A 13,588-nucleotide genomic window follows, 5' to 3' on the forward strand; every position below is an offset into this window, starting at 1 on the left:
GTTTTAACTTTATTGGAATTGGTATCTGTATTTTAATTTTAAGTTTAATTTTAAGTTTAATGTTTAATTTGATATTTTAATATTATAAAATGTAGTTAGTATATTCATAAACTTGTATTGTGTTATAAGTAGACGCTACATAAAGGGGCTTTTCAGCCTCAGTGGCATGTATATCATCATTATCAATAAATTCAATTATCAATTATAGTCTATGTACGTAACACGACCGAATAGGATGAAAGTCGCTTTCGAAAAACAAAATATATGATCAACACCAGAAATAAAACAAGGTAGAGAGGCATAGATCAGTTTGAAGGGGTTGAAAGTGTAAATCAGTTCAAGTATTTGGAAGGGATAGTCACGGAAGGTAATGCAGTACCAGTAGAGATAAAGGCAAGAATAGCGGCAGGCAATAGATGCTATTATAGTTTCCATAACTTGTTGCCATCGTCAAACATCTTAAGGCAGCTGAAGATGACAGTGTATAGAACGATTATAAAACCTGTAATTATGTATGGATCGGAAACATGGACAATTAACAAATTAGAAATACTTTGGATGCATGGGAACGAAAAGTGCTGAGGAAGATATATGGTGCATATACGAAAAGGGTGGCTGGAGAATTAGGACCAACAAAGAGCTGTATGAACTCTATAAGAATCCGTCAATAATTGCAGATATTAAAAAGAAGATTACGATGGTTGGGACATGTGCAGCAAATGGAGGAAGAGCGAGTGCCAAGGAAGGTGCTAGTCACCAAGCCTGAGGGAACTCATTCAGTGGGACGACCAAGAATACGATGGCTGGACGATGTAGAGACGGATTTGAGAAGACTATGAATACGAAACTGGAGAACTGGCCGCTTCGAGAGACGACTGGAGGAGACAAGAGATCGACAAGACCCAGGTCTTTCAAGAACTGTAGCGCCGGAAAAGCTATTTAAGCTAAGCCAAAATGGTTGGACACACGTTCCCTATGATATAAGAAGCGGGATCGAATTCACGGAAAGGAACTTCGCCTTTGAGGGTATACAAATGGCGAGAGGTTCGGTACTCCTCCGTCACTAAACCTCATAGAAGACGAAGAGTTGTTAAATCCATAAGCTTATATTTGCGCACAAACTTGAATGTCACTGAAGATGTACAGACCATCAGCATAGAGGCCATGATATAGCACAACAGTTCCGATAGACAGACCACGTAGTCCACGTGCGCAGCAATCCCATTCCCAGACAAGTGTTTCACTCTGAATTATAGTGGTGGTTAAACGCTATGCTGGAGGTCAGAAGAATCAACGTAGGAATATGATCAAGGCTAATATGAGGATCATTAACATTGACATTGACCACGGGGAGACCTAACTCGAGCGTTCACCATCGAGGTCATTAGGCTATTATGGTATGGCGCATTTTGATGACGCCATACCGGCGGCGAAAAAGAACACGCAAAGAGTTTCCGTACAGAAAATATCTGAACTGATGAGGAGAAATGGAAGGATCCCTCCGGGGAATACCTATCCTCTCTGAGGCAAATTGTGTGCCTCCTGCATTGGGCATTTATTTTTTTGAAAATTGTTCCAGCAGTGTCTGATACCATTATTTACTTAGCCAACCACACACTACTGTGCCTACATTAGAAGATACTGGGCCATCCTCCTTCTAGTCCTGACTTGAGAGAGAGTAATTTTCAATGTCTTTGGATCACTGAAGAAGCATCTGACTGGAAAATGTTTGACAAGCAGTCGATGAAGTTTAATTAACCCATGATCATTTAGCTCCAGTCATTTCTTTTTTTAATTAATGACTACCGGGATCTTGCCCATTCAGACAAGAACACTTTTGCTCACTGATTTTTTTTTTATGTAACATGACCTAAATAATAAAACATATGGTTTAATTGCTTATGTCCATACATAAAAAAATAGCGAGAAAACAACAACAACAACAGAGAAGCAAACTATAATATATAAATGATATGAGTAAATTAGTGTAATCAGAGATACCGCTCTTTTGCGGTTGATGTTATTCTGTATAGAGAAATAAATAAGTTACAAGAATGTAAGAAACTGCAAAATGACCTCGATAATGTTGTGAGATGGACAGCAGCAATGGTATGATGAAAAATGGGGTTAAAAGTCAGGTTGTGAGTTTAAAGAATAGGAAAAGGCCTCTCAGTTTTAATTACTGCGTTGATGGGGTGAAAATTCCTTTTGGGGATCATTGTAAGTACCTAGATATTAATATAAGGAAAGATCCTCATTGGGGTAATGACATAAATGAGATTGTAAATAAAGAGTACAGATCTCATCACACGGTTATGAGGGTATTTAGGGGTTATAGTAAGGATATAAGGGATAGGGCATATAAGACTCTGGTTAAACCCCAACTAGAGTATGGTTCCAGTGTATGGGCCCTTCACCAGGATTACTTGATTCAAGAACTGGGAAAAAATTCCAAAGGAAAGCAGCTCGATAAGTTCTGGGTGATTTCCGACAAAAGAGTAGCGTTACAAAAATGTTGCAAAGTTTGGGCTGGGAAGACTTGGGAGAAAGGAGACGAGCTGCTCGACTAAGTGGTATGTTCCGAGCTGTCAGTGGAGAGATGGCCTGGAATGACATTAGTACACGAATAAGTTTGAGTGGTGGCTTTAAAAGTAGGAAAGATCACAATATGAAGATAAAGTTGGAATTCAAGAGGACAAATTGGGACGAATATTCGTTTATAGGAAGGGGAGTTAGGGACTGGAATAACTTACCAAGGGAGATGTTCAATAAATTTCCAATTTCTTTGAAACCATTTAAGAAAAGGATAGGAAAATAACACATAGGGAATCTGCCACCTGGGCGACTGCCTTAAATGCAGATCAGTAGTGGTTGATTGATTGATTGATTGATTGATTGATTGATTGATTGATTGATTGATTGATTGATTGATTGATTGATTGATTGATTGATTGATTGATTGATTGATTGATTGATTGACAACTTACACTGTTCACTGCCATCTATTGTTCACTGTGATAAATCACTCAAACTGTAAAATGAACATTAATAAAATATTTATACAGGAGCTCGTACACCGCTGAGTTTCATGGTTCAAATCCCGGTCACTCCATGTGAGATTTGTACTGGACAAAGCGGAGGCGGGACAGGTTTTTCTCCGGTTACTCCAGTTTTTCATGTCATTTTTCATTCCAGCAAGACTCTCCAATATAATTTCATTTAATCTGTCATTCATTAATCATCGCTCCAGAGGAGTGCGACAGTCTTCGGCAGCCGGCACAATTCCTGTCCTCGCCGCTAGATGGGGCTTCATTAATTTCATTCCTGATCCGGTCGAATGAATGGAAACAGGCTGTGGATTTTCATTTCCTCAGGAGCTCGTAAGTAGTGTGGCTGCGCCCATTTAGCAGAATTGGTGTGGCGGTCGCCAACGCACGATCCAGGGACACAGTGATATGTGTCTGCAACAGAGCTCCAGGCATTTGGTACAGCTTTTTATCATAACCTTGGTAAAGGTTCTGGTGTATCGCAATAAGTAAACAAACATATAGTCTATAGGGATTATCTGAAAGATCATTTTTACTCAGCCCATACCGCAAGATGCTAGGGGCGTGCTTAATTCACCCAGAAGGATTTAGATTCGAGTCTCCGCTAAGAAGTTGAAGGAGTTAGAAACGATGTGTGGAATGGCGTACATTCCTGGAAATTCACTCACGCTATACCAAAAATGACTACCAGGTTTATTCCAGAGGACAAAGATGGCTGGGCATAGACCTAACAACTTTATCCCACTACTTCAGACCGATGACCTAGATGTTAGGCCCTTTTAAACAACAAGCATCACTAGCGCCGAGGTTACGGAAAATGGAAGCCTTTACCATCCAAGAGTCATCATCGCTTCCCCAAAGAGGGCTTTGTTTCTGATGCTCACATTTAATATCATTAGGACAAGTATCAAGAGAGGAATATTGCTGATTAATTGACTGAGATTTGATTTTTTAAACTATTAACATCTAGGTCATCAGCATCATATAATGTAGAAAGTGAAATTCAAGTTTCTTTGAAGAAACTTCATTATATCTATCATACGGATATTCATTTGAATTTACGGAACAATAATTACACTTTGGAAATTGTTGGCTAACTTATTATTTCATTTAAGATCTGTTAATAACAATGCATGCGCCTAAAAAATGTAGAATACATTTTATTTACTAACTCGGTCAATTAAATTACATTATACCTCTTCCCTGTCTAGTTTTTCTGTAAGTATATTCCATTCTTAACTTTAGTCATTAACAGATGCACACAAATATAGGGGATATTTATGTTGCTTAGTTCTTCCCAAAATATACACCAATAACACTCAATTTTACAGCCAATTACTATGACTAATTCATATAAAACCCACTGAAAGGTAAAAAAAAAAAAAAAGAAAAATTGAAGGAGACACAGTACAGAATATGGACAATTCCACGGAAGAAAAAAATGCATAGTTCATTAAATCTATATGAGCCTCCGTGGCTCAGGCGGCAGCGCACCGCCCTCTCACCGCTGGGTTCCGTGATTCAAATCCCGGTCACTCCATGTGAGATTTGTGCTGGACAAAGCGGAAGCGGGGCAGGTTTTTCTCCGGGTACCCCGGTTTTCCCTGTCGTATTTCATTCCAGCAAGACACTCCAATATCACTTCATCTGGCATTCATTAATCATTGCCCCAGAGGAGTGCGACAGGCTTTGGCAGCCGGCACAATTCCTATCCTAGCCGCTAGATGGGGGCTTCATTCAGCCCATTCGTGACCCGGTCGAATGACTGGAAACAGGCTGTGGATTGTCATTTTCATTAAATCTATGCAAGAATTGTCGTTTAGATTTTTAGTCCATACTGAGCATTCTGTATGTAAGCAAATTGGAACAAATTCGTACTAGGAATGGTGTTGTTATTTTCTCCACTGTTAAACAATTTTAAAGTCACAGCAAAGTGTTACTTTACGCAGTAGAATCAAGTCCTTCTGCCTGTGTTCAACCTCTAACATTTCCTCCCACTTTGATGCTATAATACAAATTCCTGTAGCCAGCTCAATGTAGCACAAATTGTATTAGTCCATATAATTGCTTTTCCCAGGGATTAGAACCGCTTCACCAAATACATACAATCACTGTTGCCTAGGTCGGCCTCCAAATGCTTCTCCGTTATCATCCTGGGAGTACAATAAGTTTACACTGGTAGTAGAATTTCGCTTTGTTTTACCAACTTTAAAAATCATTCAACCGTTTGACTAAGATTGATTTTTCAAAGACGATCATATGAGGGAAAAGGCAAATCTCTCGTTCTGTCACATCTGTATTGTCATTGGAAGTAAATACTGCGTATCCATTAAAGATGATGCTGCTTGATGCTTGTTGTTTTAAGGGGCCTAACATCGAAAGTCATCGGCCCTTCTATTAAAGAAATGCGGGATTTTGAAGTGAAATATTTTAATGAAATAAAAAATGAAGGATAACGCGTTTGAATGGCAATATTCTCAAGCTCCTTTTTTTACAATTTAGGGCAGTTCAATATCACATATATCCAAATGGTAATCGACCTCTTGCCACATCCTGGCCAGAATATCTGGGTGATGGTTGCCACAGAAAGCATGATCGTAGTGAGCAAGCAGCATTAGTTAACTCAGATTCGATCATAACAATAAACAATTAACAATCATAACAATTTAATCTGTATCTCAAAAAGTTTTAGGGCTTCGTAGTCATGAGCTGCGCATTCTTTCCATGTTCACTTCAGACAAATGTGGCCTACTTGTTGACTTTTGTTTCAAAACACTTCTAGTTACTTTAAAAGTACGAAACATTGACGAATAGTTTAGTCCGTAGGTACATCAACACCATATTCGCATCGAAAGTTCCGCTGAACAGTAACAACTGATCCACTTTCTATGAGGCATGTAACACACTGACCCATGGGATCATACCAGATTATTTCATAAACTGAAATTACTGACAGTCATCTAGCATATGTTATAACTGGAAGTTTCTGTAAACAATTTAATGTTGCTGACGTTATATTGGTTTTTATATTCAAGAAAATTGTTAATGTGCCCCCCTCCTGGAAAAGATCCTGCGGTCGCCCATGCACTGACCCTTCTGCTGTGACGGCGCCATTGCACTGTTCTGCAATGACAGGGACAGGTCGCTGCTCTGTTACTTCAAGCTCAACACTCCGCACGGCACGCATAAAACTTTTTGAGAGATGGATTTAATTATTATTGTCATTATCTGATCTGAGTTATCTAATGCCGCTTGCTCGCTATGGTAATCTTTTCTATGACAACCATCACCCCAAACGTGGCAAGAGGTCCATTACCATTTGGATGTATCCCATGCCACAAATGGGGCACGTATTTAAAAATGTGCCCAGTAGCTCTGAGCTTTTATTGGAGAGATGGTGGGTTCAAACTCCACTGTCGGCAGCCCTAAACACGGTTTCCTTTAGCTTCCATTTTCACACCTGGCAAATGCAGCGAAAGCGCCTGCCAGATGTGGCACCCGAACATACTGCGGAGTATACATTGAGTGGACAAAAGTCACGGGAAGGTGAGTCCCATTAGACAATGTGCCGTGTATGACCCCTGAGCGTTGCGGTTAACTGAGGCGTAGCTGAATAGTGTGTCACAGGCACCAGTTTCGTGAAGATGGCAACACGTCAAGAGTTAACCTTCTTTTAACGTGGAATGATCATACGCGCAAGGCATTGCGTAGATTATACGCGAATTCGGGTTTCCTAGGTCAACAGTGTTGAGAGTGGATCTTCAGTATCGCAGGGAGAATGTTACCATCCACGTAAACCGCCCACGGGAAGACCATAGGTGTTTAGCGAACGGATATCACATCGCCTTCGCACAATCAAACTGGGCGCTCGATGGGCTACTGTGATTCAGATCACCGCCCAGTTGAATGTTGGGAGACAGGAACCCATTTCTACAAGGACTGAATGGAGGCAACTGCACCCCATAGGCTTCACCAGCCGCTGACCAACTCATGTCCCTTTGCTGACATCTCAACACACAGCTCAAGGATGTCGACCCGCGAATATCGGCAATGGACACTGGAACAGCGGCGGCGTGTGGTATGGTCCGATGAATCCCGGTCCCAGTTGAATCGAGCTGATGGGAGAGTGTCACGTATGCCCCATGATGCTATGTATCCTGTGTTTCAACAAGGTTGTGTCCAGGTGGGAGGTAGCTCAGTTCTGGTCTGGGCGGTACCAATGTCCGTCTTCAGGGATCGCTGACAGGATCACATTATGTGGACTTGCTTCAGACCATCTGCATCCCTTTCTGGCCCGAGAGTACCCTGATGGAAATGCCATGTTTCAACAGGAAAATGCGCCATGTCACTGCTCTGTGGTGGCACGCAGGTGGTTGGAGGTGCATGGATTGTTACGAACATGGATTGGCCCTCAATATCCCCGATATTTAACCTATCGAGCATTTAAGGGATGCTGTCGATGCTAGTGTACGCTCCATGAACCCCGCACCAACCACACAAGACCAATTTCGGACATCAGTGCAAGAGGCGTGGGTACAGATCCCTCCAGAACGATTCCATCACCTTGTAGTGTCGAAGCCTTGCTGTACTGATGCCGTTCTTTTTTTTTCTTTTTTGCTAGTTGCTTTACGTCGCATCGACACAGATATGTCTTATGGCGACGATGGGACAAGGCAGGGCGAGGAGTGGGAAGGAAGCGGCCGTGGCCTTAATTAAGGTACAGCCCCAGCATTTGCCTGGTGTGAAAATGGGAAACCACGGAAAACCATTTTCAGGGCTGCCGACAGTTGGGTTCGAACCTACTATCTCCCGAATACTGGATACTGGCCGCGCTTCAGCGACTGCAGCTATCGAGCTCGGTTGATGCCGTTCTGAGGGCTCGTGGAGGAGCAACTCGTTTTTAACATCACATTCAGTGTCTTCCCATGACGTTTGGCCACTCAGTGTATTTCCAATACTTGAAGTTTGCGAAGGGCAAGTATAGTACGTATTGAGCAAGTGTTATCCTTTTTGTTAATAATCTGCTCGTCGCCATAAGACCTATGTGTGTCGGTGCGACGTTAAGCCCCTAGCAAAAAAAGAATCTGCTAGAGGACATAACGAGTGAAAACATCCTCTTTTTCGTGGAAATGAATTATCTTGAGATTTCAGGGAACTGTATGGTGCCCCTTTAGTGGTCAATTGGAGGAGATTTAAGAACGGCTAACGTTCCTGTTATGCGTTGTTAAAGAGTTGTTAAGAGGACGCCCTTACCCAAACACGCCATTTTGTTCACAAAGTGGCATCCTGAAAATCGTCTTCGTTGTAGTTACTTGAATGTCAAGTGAGTTAGCTGAAAGTTCGGGTTATGTAGGTTTATTGGAGACGTGATGGGTCCAAACTCCACTATCGGCAGTCCTAAACACGGTTTTACTTAACTTCTCATTTTCACACCTGACAAATGCAGCGAAAGCGCCTGCCAGATGTGGCAACCCAACATACTGCGAAGTATATTTCCAATACTTGTTATATGGTATACTATAGCGTATTCATAGAAATCCCATTCGTATCTACAAAAATATTGCTTTAAAATCGAGTTAATATTTCCTGTAAACATTCTTCGAATGGAAACGAACTTCTTGATGACGAAAGTTTCGAAAATGACCCAGGTATTATCACCGTCCAACAAATGTCAATGGAACAAAATAATAATAATAATAATAATAATAATAATAATAATAATAATAATAATAATAATAATAATAATAATAATAATAATATAAAATATTATAATTTTATCTTACCCATGGGTCACATAAGTAACTATTTAGAGAAGGGTTTTAGAGGCGCTGTATAAAAACTGCAGCACTATGGGCCTCCCTCGACGATACGAGTGTGTTAGCGGCGTATGTAATCCGAGTCGCAAATAGCTCCAGCTCCACCGAAGCTGTTTAGAGCACCACGAACATATTTCATATCCATTGAAGAAGACGCTCGCTCGCCTACTGCCTTCCTCATTCCACTCCAATAACCTTTTGTTACATACGAGACGCGAGAGTATTAATTTATACGTTCCAAATATTTGTCGCCGGAAATCTAAAGTGCGCAGGCAATGAAGTTGCCGGTATCCCCTGATAATTTCATTCTCGCCTTGTGTAATGCATAGAATATTATGGCAGAGTATTTCATGGAATTCTCACGTAAACAGGGTGATTCTAAAATATTTTTACGAACACCTAAAGAAGAAAAATGTTCATATAAACATAAGTCCCAAAATTATTTGTCTTCGATGTATTAAAGTCATCATCATCATCATCATCATCTGTTTACCCTCCAGGGTCGGCTTTTCCCACGGACACAGCGAGGGATCCCACCTCTACCGCCTCAAGGGCAGTGTCCTGGAGCTTCAGACTCTTGGTCGGGGGATACAACTGGGGAGTATGACCAGTACCTCGCCCAGGCGGCCTCACCTGCTATGCTGAACAGGGGCCTTGTGGAGGGATGGGAAGATTGGAAGGGATAGGCAAGGAAGAGGGAAGGAAGCGGCCGTGGCCTTATGTTAGGTACCATCCCGGCATTCGCCTGGAGGAGAAGTGGGAAACCACGGAAAACCACTTCCAGGATGGCTGAGGTGGGAATCGAACCCACCTCTACTCAGTTGACCTCCCGAGGCTGAGTGGACCCCGTTCCAGCCCTCATACCACTTTTCAAATTTCGTGGCAGAGCCGGGAATCGAACCCGGACCTCCGGGGGTGGCAGCTAATCACGCTAACCACTACACCACAGAGGCGGACTGATGTATTAAAGTTCAAAATATTATTTATGGAGGAACATATCAAAGTGCCACAATAATCTGTTTTTGACACTGACATTGACTTCGTCAGCTTGTTAGGAAGTGTTCAACACATAAGCTCGAAATGCCCTCCTCTTTCGTCTAGACAGGTATGCACTCGTCGAATCACGGACTGTTGCACCACTTCAAATACTCCCTGACGGTGTAGAATTTCACAGGATTCCATGACACGTCGAAGAAGAGTTCCTTCGTACAGTTTTTCTGCTTCATAAACCAATTGTTTGAGTTGTCCCTGGAGATAAAAATTCAAAGGACTGGGGTCGGGAACGTGCAGGCCATAGAGCTGGCCCTCTTCTAGTTATCCATCTGCCATGGTAGATACCAAACAATGGATCTCAAACAATGGGACTAAAATGTTCTGGAGCCCCACCATGCGCAAACCAGATGTTTGCAAGGCACATCTTCTAGTAAGTTTGGGAGAGTGTTCTGAATAAAATCGCTGTAGACAGCACCTGTAAAACGTGCTGGGAGAAATGTTGTTGGGTTGGCCAGGGAAGTCGTTGAACATAAACTTTAATAAATAAGGTAAGAAAGGGTGTATTCTGCCTGAAGGCAGATCCGAACCTCCGCAGAGGTGTGCCTGATCCGGAATTTACGTGCGGTAGGGTAGCCAGTTCCTTTCCGCTCCTCCATTCCCTTACCCCAACAACAGCGCGTGGCAACCCATCCAAACCTTGACCACGCCCAATGTTGCTTAACTTCGGAGATCTCACTGGATCTGCTGTTTCAACAACGCGAAAGCAAAACGAAGGATTTTGGGACATATGTTTATATGAACATTTTGTCTTGTTTTAGTGTAAGGAACCCGTCCCCAAAGTTTGTAAAAGTATTTTAGAACCACCCTGTATAGGGTAGTCGAAAACGTGAACTGGGAATATGAGCGTTAGGGGGCTGGTCATACTAATAAATAATTTGAAATGAAACCATTCGATATCTCGCGTCGTTGTCATTTTAACAGCTGCTGAAGTTAGTCAATCAGATCGCGTCACGGGTGAACTGAAGTGGGCTTTGCAGGATACCAGCTTGCATTCGGAAGGTAGTGGCTTCGAACCTCACTCTCTGCATCCCTGAATATAGTATTCCGTGGTTTCCAATTTTCAAAACAGGCAAGTACTGGGGCTGTGGATTAATAAAATATATTTTCAAATTCTTCCCACTCGAATTCTATCCTGTCCCATCGTCGCCATAAGACGTATCTGAGTAAGTGCGACGTAAAGCAAATTGCAAAAAAGATATTGTTAAAATATTGTTATATCTTTAGGCTACATAGAAATTATACATATCATATTAGTGAGCTGTGAAATAATAAGAGCAAATATTGTTCAGATATTATATCATTATGTTAATAGAAGATATAGAATATCGAGTCACTGAATCACATATTCAGAGGAAGAAAATTTAGCTTTGAGTTACAAGTGACTATTTGAAAAAGGTACTTTCTTGGATTGTACTTTTATCGTGGAATTAGTATAGGCCTATAAAGAAAATTTCAACATCAAAGCTCTTTCGTTAAAATACAGATGGTTCATGATCCCTCCATCTCCACGAAGAAGCTGTTAATGTCTTTGAACTAATACTCTCCGCACACCATAGTTACTCCTCTGTATCACAGTGAGTTGCTGCAGGCGGTGTAAATCCAGGCATCTCTCTCTCTTCACGCCCGTTCAGTACGCAACGATAGAGCTAATATTTCACACAGTCACACGGGAGATAGAGACGAGGGATTGAGTTCCCGATGTCTCTTCGAGCTAACAACGGGAATATTTCATGTCTACATATACTTGCAGTACATCTCAGATAATCTGACGCAGGAGAAGTCAAAGCTGACACTAAAGTGAAAATTCGTGGAGGAACTATGGCGATATTGAAAATACAGTAACAAATTTCACTACATTAACAATATGATTTGTTTTCATAAAATCAGAGTCTAATATCTTCGCAATAACATTTATTTTTTCCATGGTAATTGCTAATATTAATGGACACAAATGTCGTTTTAATGATGTTCCCAACAAGGCTGCTCTCATACTGGAGGGCACATCTCCATTACAAAGCAATTTACATCAACAGAAACTTCAGTAGGTGTTGGTCTACGTTTGTGCAGACTAGTCTTGAGAATGATGATGGATGTTTGATGTTTTAAGGGGCCTAACATCGCAGGTCATCGGCCCCAACAGTCTTGAGAATCGTAGACTGGATTTTTATTCATATTTCTTCGCTGGAGAGGGTTTAGATGTATTAAACAATAATCCGTGACAAAAAGGAGCCGAGCAGTGGCGATATTAGAGAAGGAAGTCAAAGTACAAACGGGCATCCGAGCGTTTCCTTGGCTTATTCTCCGCAAACCGTCAGTAATAAACCCAAGTATGTGTGGAAGAATTGTTTTGCATAACAACCTGCAAACAAAAGTCTCGGACGGTATACACCTGTCTGTGAAAACTGGCTGTCGATAAGCGTACGTAATAATATGTTATAGTTCACAGAAGAAGCAATGTCATTCTGACAATCCTGTTAACTTTAAAGGCGTGAAAACGTCTATAAATAGTTTTATTTCGTCATTTCCTTTATCTGTCAACTGATCTTCAATTCCCTTTGCATTCGTTGACAATATATTACGAAGTGCATGTACAAGGTAAAACCTACAGGGATATTGTTTTATCTGTGTCGGGGATTGACACTTGTCCGGTCGCCAGCGCTACGAAATTGTCACCCACCAAGCCCTTTGCCGTAATTCGTTTCTCGGCCCCACACGTTCCTCTCTCTCGAAGTCTGCTGAGAGCTTTATCAGCTTAAGGTTCAGTTTAGTCAAGCGTTCACGTGTTTAGTGCTCAGTGCGTTGTTCCAATGCCATAAAACCCTCATAAAGTACAGGAAATCTAGTGCGAAAACACTCTATGACTCAGTGCCGGGCGAGCGTGGCCGCATTACGGCAAAGTGCTTGGCGGGAGACAGGCTCGCAACGCAGGCGACCGAGCGAGCGCCAGTCCCCTGCATAGATAAATGAATGTGCCTGTATAAAGAAATAATTTAGTTGTGGAACCTTATTCTTCCTACTGTATTTATTACTTCGGAGGAGGTGACCGAAATAGTTTACTTTCCTGCATTTTGCGAGGTTGTAGACTTCACATGACGATTCCTTATTAACAGTCAAGATTTAAAAATCTGTGATTTATGTTTGAAATGTTATTCTTCTTATTCTTCATCATCTCTTCATAAAAGTTCGGAAGAAAACACGACTTAACTAAGTGAGGTCGAATAGGATTGATGAATAATGGCGCGAAGCCTCCAAAGAGGCCTGGTGCAGGTCTTTCGAGTTGACGCCGTACAGGCGCCCTGCGCGTCAGGGAGGCGAAGACGTAATAATAAGGTTATTTGCTTTACGTCCCACTAACTACTTTTTAAGGTCTTAGGAGACGCCGAGGTGCCGAAATTTAGTCCCGCAGAAGTTCTTTTACGTGCCAGTAAATCTACCGACACGGGGCTGTTGTATTCGAGCACCTTCAAATACCACTGGACTGAGTCAGGATCGAACCTGCCAAGTTGGGGTTAGAAGGCCAGCGCCTTAACCGTCTGAGCCAATCAGCCCGGCTGAAGAAGACGTCACACCCACACACCCAGCCTATGAAGGTTAAAATCCCCCGACCCGGCCGTGAATTGAACGCGAGAACCCCTAGACGAAAATGCCAGCACGCTAAGCATTTAGCCATGG

The 13,588-nt window shown here is 42.0% G+C and overlaps 1 protein-coding gene across 1 annotated transcript in view; it reads left to right on the forward strand.

The window, feature by feature from the left end:
- LOC136876168 (dipeptidase 1) overlaps window positions 1-13,588 on the forward strand; it is a 602,180-nt gene that overhangs the window by 267,244 nt on the left and 321,348 nt on the right. The gene's annotated exons all lie outside the window — the stretch shown is intronic.

This window comes from Anabrus simplex, chromosome 6 (assembly GCF_040414725.1).
Source record: "Anabrus simplex isolate iqAnaSimp1 chromosome 6, ASM4041472v1, whole genome shotgun sequence".
In the NCBI taxonomy this organism is placed as follows: domain Eukaryota; kingdom Metazoa; phylum Arthropoda; class Insecta; order Orthoptera; family Tettigoniidae; genus Anabrus; species Anabrus simplex.